Below are 13,299 nucleotides of genomic sequence, written 5' to 3' on the forward strand. Positions count from 1 at the left end.
GAAGCAGATTATCTGGACCCTTTTCAGTCTGGGTTCAGGCCAGGGCATAGCACTGAAACGGCTGTGGAAAAGTGAACTCGCCACCTGGAGTGAGCAGACATTTTTTCTTTCTGGGATCCAGAGTTCTGGTGCTACTTGGGAAGGAGAGTTAAAACAGCCCCACCCTCTCCCTAACTGGAGAGTTTGTTTTATAAAAGAGGAACTGAAAACAAGCATGTGGGGGGTGGGTGTCAAGGAGTTAAGCCAGGAAGACAGAAACCTCCAGTCCAAAGGCAAGCACCACAGCAAGTGTCTTCAGACAGCAAGAATCCTTGGAGCTGCAAGACCGCTGAGACAGGGAGGAAAAGAGCCCGACCAGAGTCTGCAAACCCAAGCAAGCCCACTGCGTTGTGAGCCACTCAGAGTTCAGTACGAGGTGGGCGGCTATATAAATATTTTAAATACATACATACTACATACATATTTTAAATAAATAAATAAATACATTAAATTAAATGTGTGTTCAATTTTTCTGTATGCCTTATAGATTCATTCTATTTTCTATGGTTTTCCCCCAAATTTGGGTATACAATGATGACGTTGGAAAAGGCTTTACGTTGATTATTACAGCCATTTATTTTCCTTCCTCCTCTTTCCCTTCAGCTCCTTTTCTAGAAACAAAAAAGCTGATGTTGTTGTTGAAGAGGATTTTGAGCTAGTGATTGTTGCTATATTTTATTCTGTTAAGGAGATTGGGACAGTGCACACAGGAACATACAGCCCCTTATCGCATGCATGCAAATCCAGATTATCTTCATGTTAGTAGCAATTGTCCTGCAAGCTTTGGTTTCTAGTTAAATCGGGCATGGAAGGCCTAGTATGAATTGTATGATACTGCAGTTGGACTATCTGGTTGATCTGCGGTCTTGGTTCCTTCTTAGATAGCATAATCCAAATAGAATATTTTAAAATGCTAGAATGGTGTAGCAAGTCTTATATTATTAATCATAAATCTATATTCGTCGGGGAAACAGTTTGTAAGTCCTTCATACACTGTTGGGACTTTTGGACAGAAGGGCCTATCTCTATGGATCCCTTAGACTTTTTTTTTTTAAATAGTCTTTATTAAATTATTTACACAAATAATACAAACATAGAATGACAAATCAACAATAAACATAAAATGCAAAAACAAGAGAAAGAAAAAAGGAAAGGAGAAAGAAGAAAGAAGAAGAGGTTTAAAAGAAAGGAAATGGATTTCCAACTCCCTAAGTAATACAATTTTATACCTTAACTAAATAATTTCTTTTCACAATTCACTAATTTGGTTACAATAATTCTACAGTTCTATTGAGATTATATAAGTCAAATACATAATATCTACATCTTGTATTATATTCATATGTTTTACACATTTACATTAATTTTGGGGTCGATTCTACTAGTTGAAGAAGGGGGTCCAATCATTTTGAAAATCTTCCACATTTTTATCATTTAGCTGGTCCGTAAGTTTTGCCATCTGCACCAGATCCAGGGATTTAAATGTCCATTCTTCCATTGGGGGGGTCAGTTCTTCCTTCCACTTTGATGCATACGTAATTCTAGCTGCGGTGATCAAATATCGTAAAAGTTTTCCATGCTCATGTTCCAAATCCTTGTCCATGATGCCCAATAAATAGAGTTCCTGTGTTCTATTAATTTCTTTAGTCAACATTTTACAAATTATATTGTGTATAGATGTCCAAAATTTTTTCGCCTTCTTACCAGTCCACCACATATGATAAAATGTTCCTGTTTCTTTTTTACACTTCCAGCAGACATTTGAAGTATTCTGAAACATTTTGGATATTTTGTTCGGAGTAATGTACCACATGTACATCATTTTGTAAAAATTTTCTTTTAAATTATAATTTAAAGTAAATTTCAGCCCTTTGGTCCACATTCTTTCCCAAACATCATAGTCAATGTGATGTCCAAGATTTCTCTCCCATTTAATCATACATTGTTTAATTTGTACATTTGCCATTCTTATTTGTAATAACATTTTATATATTTTGGAAATCATGTGGTCATTGTTGGCATAAACTAAATTATCCCACCAGGTTAAATCTTTTGTGAATTTGTAACTTTGGGCATCAATTTTAAATTGTTCCTTTAATTGAAAATACAAAAACCATTGGCATGGATGTCCTTCATTTTCCAATTCATCTCTTCTTTTCATTTTATATATAGCCCCTTCAAATTTTATTAGGTCCAAATATCTTAGCCATTTGCAAATTCCTGTTTTTTCTCTCCTAATATACGCTTCTTGCGGGGAAATCCATAATGGTAGAGTGGGTGTTAGAGTAGATTTATATTTTTCCCAAATTCTAAGAAGGGACTTTCTAATACAATGATTATTAAATACTTTATTTACTTTCAATTTGTTATACCATAGGAATCCATGCCAACCAAATTTCAGTCGTGGCCTTCTAGATTTAATAATCTATAATTTTGTAAAGTATTCCACTCTTTTACCCATAATAATCCACATGCTTCATAATATAATTTAAAATCTGGAAGACCCCAGCCTCCTTGTTCTTTAGCATCCTGCATTAATTTAAGTCTAATCCTTGGTCTTTTCCTTTGCCAAATGAACTTTGATAGGACTTTTTGCCATAATTTAAAAGTTTTGTCAGTTAATAATATTGGAATATTTTGAAATAAAAATAACATCCTTGGCAAGATATTCATTTTGATTACAGAGATTCGCCCCATAAGTGATAAATTTAGTTTTTCCCACTTCCCTAAGTCTTGTTGAATTTCCTTCCATATTTTTGCATAGTTGTTTTGGTATAGATCGTTAGTTTTAGCTGTAATCTCTATCCCTAAATATCTGACTTTTTTAACAGAATCCTGATTTATTTTCTAATATATTCTGAATATTTTGTGACGTATTTAAGTTTATCATTTTCATTTTTTGTTTATTTATTTTGAAACCAGCTAATTCTCCATATTCTTGTAGCGTTTTTAATAAGTAGTCAAGAGATGTTAGTGGATTTTGTAGGGTAATAACTAAATCATCTGCGAACGCTCTTAATTTATATATTTCTTGTTTTACCTTCATTCCCTCAATCTGATTTTCCTTTCTAATATTCTCTGTTAAGACTTCTAAAACCAATATGAATAGTAAGGGGGAGAGTGGACAACCCTGCCTGGTACCTTTTTCTATTATGCATTCTTGTGTTGTATCTTCATTCATCACAATTTTGGCTTTTTGGAATGTATAGATTGCTTTAACTGCCTTTATAAATGTGTCGCCAAAATCCATAAATTCCAAGGTTTTAAGCATAAAATTCCAGTTTAAATTGTCAAAGGCTTTTTCTGGGTCTAAAAAGAGTAGCATAATCTGTTTTTCATTATGAATTTGGTCCTTATGTTATCTTTTATGTGTCTTCGGGGTAGGAATCCACTTTGGTCATGATCAATTATTTCTTGTAATATAATTTTTAATCTTTCAGTTAGAATTAATGTAAATATTTTGTAGTCATTATTCAGTAGCAAAATAGGCCTATAATTTCTACATAGTGTCGGATCCTGTTTCTCTTTTGGAATTAATATAATATTCACCTCAGACCAAGATTGAGGTATTGAATTTCCTGATACAATCATATTCAACAAATCCTTAAATGGTAGTAGCATTTGATCTTGGAAATATTTATAGTACCCTGCAGAAAAACCATCTGGTCCTGGGGCTTTGCCTGTTTTCAGTTTTCTAATAGCATCTATAATTCCTGTGTTGTAATGGGGTTGTTAATTGTTGCTTTTTGAACTTTAGTTAGTTTCTTTAAATTGTGTTTTAGCAAATAGTTTTCAATTTTGTCAATTGATATTTCTTGTTTCTTATATAAATTTGTAAAAAAGTTATAAAATGCCTTCTTAATTTTTTCATTGTCAACTAATTCTTCCCCATTTTCTCGAATTTTGGTAATGTTTTTTTTTCCTTATCTGTCCTAACAGTCAGAAATCACACTGAGACAAGGAGTAGGTCTCTAGTGTTTATTACTGCTACATAAACAGAATCCTAACAAACTGAAGAAGCGTGGGAAAAACCCAGACAGATAAACCCCGAAAGTTAAGGCAGGTCTGATCTGTGTCTCTTTGAATGGCTGCTTAATTCCTCAGTACTATGCATGTGTTTTCCACCCTGGATAGAGGCCCCCTCCTGCTCGCCATGAGTACTCATGACATTATCTTTTCTTAATTTATATGCCAACCATTTACCCGCTTTATTAGCATGTTCAAAGTTTCTTTGTTTGATATATCTCAGTTTCCTTTCAATTTCATCTGTTGTATTTTTAATTGTTGTTGCAAAATTTTTATTTGGCGATTTATTTCCTCATCAGATGGCTTTAATTGGAGCTCTTTTTCTTTTAACTTAATTTGATCAAAAATTACTTGAGTTTTTTGTTGTGCTTTCCTATTCAAACATCTGTTTTGATACATAAAGAACCCCATCATATAGGCCTTACTAGTATCCCACACAGTACCAATACTTACTTCTTTAATTAGATTCCATTCAAAGAATTCCTTTAGTTTCTTTTTGCAATCTTCTACAAATTCTTTATTTCTCAGCAAAGTTTCATTTAATCTCCACCTATAATTTTTTGGGTGGAGTTTTATGCTCAATTGAGTCAGGTTATGGTCTGAGAAGGATCTGGGGAGGGTTGTTTTTGTTGTTTATTCGTTTAGTCGCTTCCGACTCTTCGTGACTTCATGGACCAGCCCACGCCAGAACTTCCTGTCAGTCGTCAACACCCCCAGCTCCCCCAGGGACAAGTCCGTCACCTCTAGAATATCATCCATCCACCTTGCCCTTGGTCGGCCCCTGTTCCTTTTGCCCTCCACTCTCCCTAGCATCAGCATCTTCTCCAGGGTGTCCTGTCTTCTCATTATGTGGCCAAAGTACTTCAGTTTTGCCTTTAATATCATTCCCTCAAGTGAGCAGTCTGGCTTTGTTTCCTGGAGGATGGACTGGTTTGATCTTCTTGCAGTCCAAGGCACTCTCAGAATTTTCCTCCAACACCTCAGTTCAAAAGCATCGATCTTCCTTCTCTCAGCCTTCCTTATGGTCCAGCTCTCGCAGTCATATGTTACTAAGGGGAACACCATTGCTTTAACTATGTGGACCTTTGTTGTCAGTGTGATGTCTCTGCTCTTAACTATTTTATCGAGATTGGTCATTGCTCTTCTCCCAAGGATTAAGCGTCTTCTGATTTCCTGACTGCAATCAGCATCTGCAGTAATCTTCGCACCTAGAAATACAAAGTCTTTCACTGCTTCTACATTTTCTCCCTCTATTTGCCAGTTATCAATCAAGCTGGTTGCCATAATCTTGTGGGGTTTTTTTTGAGGTTTAGCTGCAAGCCAGCTTTTGCACTTTCTTCTTTCACCTTCATCATAAGGCTCCTCAGCTCCTCTTTGCTTTCAGCCATCAAAGTGGTATCATCTGCATATCTGAGATTGTGAATGTTTCTTCCAGCGATTTTAACTCCAGCCTTGGATTCCTCAAGCCCAGCATGTCGCATGATGTGTTCTGCGTACAAGTTGAATAGGTAGGGTGAGAATATACAGCCCTGCCGTACTCCTTTCCCAATCTTAAACCAGTCCGTTGTTCCGTGGTCTGTTCTTACTGTTGCTACTTGGTCGTTATACAGAGTCTTCAGGAGGCATACAAGATGACTTGGTATCCCCATATCACTAAGAACTTGCCACAATTTGTTCTGGTCCACACAGTCAAAGGCTTTAGAATAGTCAATAAAACAGAAATAGATGTTTTTCTGAAACTCTCTGGCTTTTTCTATTATCCATCGGATATTGGCAATTTGGTCCCTAGTTCCTCTGCCTTTTCTAAACCCAGCTTGTACATCTGGCAATTCTCGCTCCATGTTGTTACATCAGAGATTTTGCCAGATTTTTAGATAGCCATATCATATCAATCCTGGAGAATGATTTGAAGTAGAAGGTATAATCTCTGGCCAAGCCATTTTTATGTCTCCAGGCATCTACAATAGCCAAATTTTCGGTCATATCAAAAAAAGACTGAGGTAATTTTCCTTGATATTTTTTAATTTGTTGTTCAGACTTTCTATCAATGATAGGTAAAGTAACCCCATTCCAATCTCCCATCATAATCCAATTATTATAGGGTAGTTCAGAAAGTACATTAAGTAAATTTTGATAAAAAAATTTCTGATTATCATTCGGGGTATATACTCCAACCACTAATACTTTAAGGCTTGGCAGTTCCACTTCTATTATTATATATCTTCCATTTTTGTCAGCACTTATCAATTTAGAGTTTAAATGAGACTTTGCATATATTACAATTCCATTTGTTTTTTTTCAGTTGCTGCTATAAATTCATTTCCTAATTTCTTGTTTATCAAATATTTATCATCTTTTTTAGCAATGTGCGTTTCCTGAAGACATATAACATCTTGTTTCAATTTATGTAAATAATGAAAAAAAAATTCCTTTTAACTGAGGAGTTGACTCCATTTATGTTCCAGGAGAGGCATTTTAGTTCATTCATTTGAGAGAAGTATTGTAAACTCTTTAGAGCTAGAAGCTAATTCTTCTACACTGGGGTCTTCAGAATCTAGACACTTTCCTTTACTTTCTTTACTTTTAAATCTGTCACTCCCCTCTGTATCTGTTTCCAGATCTTTCTTATGTTTTTAAAGAAATTCCTGCCCTTTTGAGATAGTATTCAATTTGTATCTTCGTTGTTTAAACATAACATTAACTCCTTCCAGAATTTCCCATCTGAAGGGAACTTTATTTCTTTTTAAGACATCAGTAAGAAAAAAGTACTCTCTTCTCTTTTTAAGTATTTTCAGTGGTATGTCCTTCAGTATCATGATTTCCTCTCCTTCAATGTTAATTTTTTTACCATAAGAGGCCTGTATTATCAATTCTTCTGTCCTCTTTCTTGCAAATTCAATTATTATGTCTCTTGGTTTCCTGTGAACCTTTGCATATTTCGAGTTTATATATTTTTTCTATATTTTCTTCTAATTTTTCTTCATCCCAGTCAATTAAATTGGCAAGCATTTGAATCACTATTTCTCTAATTTCTGGCTCTTTTTTTTCTGGTACTCCTCTAAGCCTAATACAGTATTCTTTTTCTTTTAACTCTAACACAGTTAAACGGTCTAATTCAGTGTCCTTTTCCCATTCTAATTTCTCCACTCTTTCTCTTACTTCTTGGATATCTGCTTTTATTGTTTTGTCCATTGTCTCTAACTTATGGTCTAATCTTTTCTCAAAGCCATCAATTTTCTCTTCCAATAAATGAGTTAAATTTTGAGTGATGTTTTGAATTGTTTTCTGTGTAAAGTCTTCAAACATGGCTTTCAACCATTCACCTTCCCCCACTTCTGAGCCTCTCCTAATCTGTCTTCTTGTATTCATTTTGTTTTGTAAATATCCTTCTTAATTTTTTAGCTTATCTTAACTATTAATCCTAATACACTATTTGTTTATATGGTACAATATACAATATCTATTTCTACTTATACAGTACAAAATATGCTTAAGTATTTATATAAAGCTATAGTATATTACAATATGGCGTGATGAATTAATTAAATAAATCAGTTTTCCCCTTATCGCAGCAAGGACTTATAATAAAGATTTTTCCCCCCAATCGTAAAGTTTTTTTTTTCCCTACTTAGGAAGTTTCTTCTTTTTTCTTTATTTAGTCAGTAATTATTGTTCCTTTCATCGAAGTGAAGGGGGCAGCAGAATTGCCTAGAAAGCTAGGCTACTCAGGCAGGCTCCACAGTTCTTGCTTCCTGGCTTCCCGGCTGCTCTTTTACAGCGAAAGTGAAAGTTAAAGCTTTCGCCTGCTGCTCCAAAGCTGCTGAAGCTCTTCATAGGCAGAGCTCTTCCTCCAGTGCTGCCTCCATGGTTTGCCTGTCTCTCCGACTCCGCAAAGCCACCTTCATCCTGCGTTGTAGATGAGAATATTCTGGAGCTCTCACATCGCTCGTCCTGCCGCCATACTCCTTCACCTCTATGGATCCCTTAGAAACCAGTTTCAAACTGGAACAGTAAGGCTACCCCAAGTCTTGGGTCAAGACTGCTTAGGAATACTGTAGATACAACCTATCTAAGCAGACAATACTGAGTGTAGATGGACAAATAGTCTTGTTTGGATGAAGCACGCTGGAAGACATTTCAGTGAACAGAAGACCACACAGCCAGTTGAGGCTGCAAAGCAGCAAGAGAAATGGCTCCTATTCCGTGGTAACTCAACAAGCTAGTTTCACGCTCAGTGGCTATTGAGCTGACCATAAGGGCTGCAAACAGTATTTGGAAATACTATGCAAGACTATGCAGGGTTTGTCTAGAACAGATATCTCTGTTCATGGGGGCATTTGGATGGGCTTTTTGAAATAATACAACTCATCAGACCAGCCTGCTTTTGCCTGAATGAGATTTGTGATACAAAGAAATTGGCTTTCCTAATGTTTTTGCCTGAGGTTATTTGGAATCACAGCTAATCACACTATAGCACCATACTAGTACCAGTGCTTGCTCACCTGTGCAGCCTGCCAGTCTTGGTTGCTGAGCAAAAAAAATAAAGTTTCACTCTTGCTCTGTGAACAAAAATTGAGATGCAAGGATAATACAAAGATGATAAACTGGTTTATCACCTGTTCAGGATCCTATAGAATCAGGAACAAGCAATGGAGGGTGAATTCCCTACTAAGTTCCAAAGCTTGCTCTCCACATTGGGCTCAGTGAAGATAAGAAACTTCACTCTGTGTCAGCAGTTATGAGAATGAGAAGCATATTGCCTTCCCTGAAATGGCAAAGAAAACAAGGAGTAAACTAGTCTCTACAGGCAATGGGGAAAGTAGATCTTCAGGCTTCCTGAGAGTATTGGTGGTGCTTGCAAAAGGAAAGAGGGAGGATTGGAGAGTAAGCCAATAGTAAGGCCTGTCTCTTCTTCTTTGGCTTAGGAGATTCAAACTATAGGGCAATAGATGCTGATTAAGTGGGATGGAAAATTAAACTTATACAGCAGTGCAGCAATAGGGCATCTTCCAAGTAGATGTGCATTTGTGAGGGATGATTCAACCAAGCTAGGCTTGGGTGGATGACATACAGCCTCTAAATTCCTTAACAACATGATATGAAGAGGCTTGCAATTGCCTGATATGTATCCTCCCAGCTGTAGGTAAACTGCACAAGTGTTTCTGTAGGGTTTCCTCATCAAAAAGGAATGTGCAGCAACTCCTGGTGTCCATACTGTAGAAGTATCTGCATTTGATACTTTCCAGCCAGCAAATGTTGTTGTTAGTTGCCGTTGAGTCGTTTACGACTCATGGTGACCCTGTGTATAACAGAACAAAATGCTGTTTGGTCTTGTGCCATATGCCTGACTGTTCCAATGTTTGCATCCATTGTTGCTATAACTGAATCAATCGCATTGAAGGTCTTCCTCTTTTCCGCTGGCCCTCGACTTTACCAAACGTGGTATCCTTTTCAAGTGATCGGTCTTTCCTGACGATGTGCCCAAAGTATGAGAGTCTAAGCCTAGTTATCTTTGCCTCTAGGGAACATTCTGGTTGTATTTCTTCTAAAACTGATTTGTTTGTTCTTCTGGCAGTCCATTGTATTTTCAATAATCTTCACCAACACCACAATTCAAATGCATCAATTCTTCTTCTAACTTCCTTTTTTAATGTCCAACTTTCACAGGCATATGTGGCAATTGAGAAGACCATGGTGTGAGTCAGACACACCTTTGTGCCAGCCAGCAAATAGATCTTTCTAAGCTCCCATTTTGAAGCCCTTTCATCTGCAGCCATTGCATAAATGCATTTGTTCAAGTAAGGTTAATTAAAATATCCAGGGTTTAATGTTAACTAGATATTTTTTTAGGCAGTGGGCAATCTGACAAGGCAGCAGGACTTGCCCCTTGCTTTGAGCCTGAAGTGATACAGACAACTTGGACAGCTCTGTTCTTAGAGGAGGATTGCACATGTCCTTCTATCAACCATTGGCAGAAGTTAATTCATTTCTATTCTGGTCCTTTCTGCCCAAGTCCATTTACTTCAGGGAGAGTTTTATCTCCCCTCTTCAGTGTTTGTTTCTCATTTAAATTTATGTCTTAATGTGGATGTGTCTCTGAACGTATGCATTTTTATTTGCAATTTTGCATAATCTACTTAGTTCTTGCAAAAGATTTTCTCTAACATGACTCTGTGCATTATTTTCATGACTAGACACATTTTTGTGCAGACTTTTTTGTAATATACATTATTTTTTGATCAGTGAACTCTATTAAAATTTGCATTTTTCAGCATTTGACAGAGTTAAAAATTAGGATATTACGTACATTTACATTCAAATGTGTACATTCAGTTGTTTTCTCCTACATGTATCCAATGTTACCATGCAGTGTACATGGGCTTGCTGCTCCTTGCACAGAAGTACTGTTTGCAAGTATATTGCACCAAAGCCATGCAAAATATTTCAAGAGTGAAACATCCAAACCCGAACATGTCCCATTCTGATGTCATTAGACATGCTCTGATGTTGGAACAGGCCATTCCTACTATGAAGTAGGTCAGAATTGTCCATTACTAAGACAGACCACTTTCCATAAGATCAGAATGGGACATTTTATGGCCCAGAAATTTTGATCTCAAAACCATGTAAATAGGGAAGGAATACATTAAAGAAAAGAAAAAATGGCAAACATCTTTTTGCTGATACAATCTTTGCCTTAACAAAGTTAATTCCCATAACTTCCATAACTGAGCTGAAAAATGTGTTCCATTTTACACACACTGAATTGAGAACAGTGACAATACAATGGCTAAACTCTGAGGCAGCTATTGACAGGGTGATGATGCTCAAGTCAGCCCAAAAGCTGGTGTGAGGCTGCTTTGAAAACACTAAGCAAAACTTTCCTTTAATCTCCTCTGGGGTTCCTCTGACAGTCAGGGTCTTGTGAGCTTAAGCAGAACTACAAACAGAATCAGAATGTTGACTGATACAGAGAAAACATAGATTATTTTGCAGTGAGAACTAAGCCAGCAGATCATCTCTTGGATGTAGTTATGCTGGAGGAAGAATGCAGCCCAAGTTCTACAGCAGTGATGAAGGTACACACATAGACCAGTGATGGAAGCTGGTGGAAGCCAAAAATCAATTGATGGAAAAATATGAAGACTTAGATCAGCATCAAGAACATTGCTGACTAAAAGAATGGGGTGAAGAAAGTAACAGTCACACAGACATTGCTTCCAGGGTTAGGCCTCGTCTTGGAACCATACAGAAACCAGAAGCTTCTCATCATCAGAGATAAAGTAGTGTTTCCCAGGATGATCTAGTGGAAGATCATCTGCAAATTAGAAGATTTTCTTGATACTTGATACTCAAGTGTCCAAATATGTTCATTTCTACCTTCCTGATATTCCCTATGAAATATGTAATTGCATTACACAGCATTAAACATTCAAAGCAGTGCCTGGACTTGGCATTATAATTCCCTGGGAAAATCCAATACAGCTTCTGCAAAACCAGGCTGGTGAGGTAATGTTTGTTCCTAGTGCACCAGTGCGTTTAGCTCCTCTTTGTTAATGTAAATGTAGAAAAGGGGCTCAACATCAAAATTCTTGCTGTAGTCAGTCACTGAGAGAGAATTTGAGCGAGACTTTCTGGAATTCAGTGTTAGAGACAGTCTCAGTCCACTGGGTGAGATCATTAGGAAGCTGGTAAGGTTCTCAACATACTGCAGACCCCTGGAAACAGCTTTCAGAAACATACAGCAGACCACTCAGTCTTGGAATTTAAGTTGAGCATTGAACTCACAACTGATACTTCTAAGAATAGAAGGAGAATTTTTAGTTATTTGTGGGTAGAATTTCCTGTTCATTAAACTGGTGCTAAGCCTAGGATGCCTTGCATAAACTGGAATCCTCTGAATACTCAGTCACAGCACTGCTTTGTAGGTGAATACCGGAACCCAAGGCCGCATGTAAGAAAATATCCTTCATGGCAACCACACTTTGAGTGGTCCTTCTGAAGATCATTTCTGTCTCTAGATAATCCATCATCCAAGAGACCTCAGTCCGGAGATCATCTAGTTCTGCTTGGAACAGCTGCATTATAACAGAACAATGAGAATAGCAAAACTGGCGTTGCAGGTATAATAGAGGAAGAGCTTCCTCTGTGGAAATTATTGCTACAGATGTTCTCTAGCTTAATGGCTCTTTTAAGAAACTTGGGAGGTAGCTATTTTCTAACTTTTTAACTGGAAGTGGGTCCTGCTCCTTTACTTCTCCTTCAATGCTTTTAACTGAAGCTAGCAGGGACTGAACTTTGGAACCTTTGTATTTGCAGTATTTATTTAATAATTTACATAGCTTCCCATCTCACAGCAATGACTCTGGCGATGACAAAATATTAAAACCAAAACATAACATATAGATGCTTGCCTTCTTATTATAGCCGATATAGTAGCTCTGATATATCCTACATCAGACTTTCCAGCTTGGTTCTTATTAGTTGGGTTTGATGACGACGATGATGATGATGGTGATGATTAATTATGAGTCAAATTTATATGCTGCCAGCTCCTACTGGATTCGTGGCAGCTCACAAGATAACAATGAAATAAGTAAATTGTCCATGATATAAAAAACTCCTAATATTCAAGGATTCACACTAATCAAAGTATCAATAGGAATATCAAGAAGTAATGATATAATCGTAATAGTACACTTAACTGGAAAGGGTTTTTTTTTAATTCATTCAATCATGTCTGATTCTCCAAGACTGCCTGGATAAGCGCCTGCAGTTTTCTTGGCAAGGATTTTCAGAAGTGGTTTGCCATTGCCTCCTTCCTAGGGCTGAGATAAAGTGACTGGCCCAAGGTCACCCAGCTGACTTGTGCAAATATTATCATTCCATGGGACAAGAGAAGGTTAACTTTATTCCAAAACTGTTTGTTGGTCAGCAGTTTGGTCTGGTCAGCTGTTTAACTCAGCTCAGAGTAGAGGAATAGTAGGACCTCACATGGTCATATCTCAAAGAAAAAGAGTTGGATATAAAGAGTGTCTGAAAAACAAGGTCTTCTTTACATAACTCAACTGGAAAAGTTCTGGGAACTATTGATGGAGTTTTTAAAGGTTAATAAAAGAACTCCAAAGCAGCTAACAGCAATCTTGCAGAGTAGAAGTGTGAACCAAAAGAGAACTTGCACATTAAGCTTAATTGTATTCAGAAATAAATTCAGTCTTCACACTGTAGTTAGAT

The sequence above is a fragment of the Candoia aspera genome, chromosome 1, assembly GCF_035149785.1.
Source record: "Candoia aspera isolate rCanAsp1 chromosome 1, rCanAsp1.hap2, whole genome shotgun sequence".
Lineage (NCBI taxonomy): Eukaryota > Metazoa > Chordata > Lepidosauria > Squamata > Boidae > Candoia > Candoia aspera.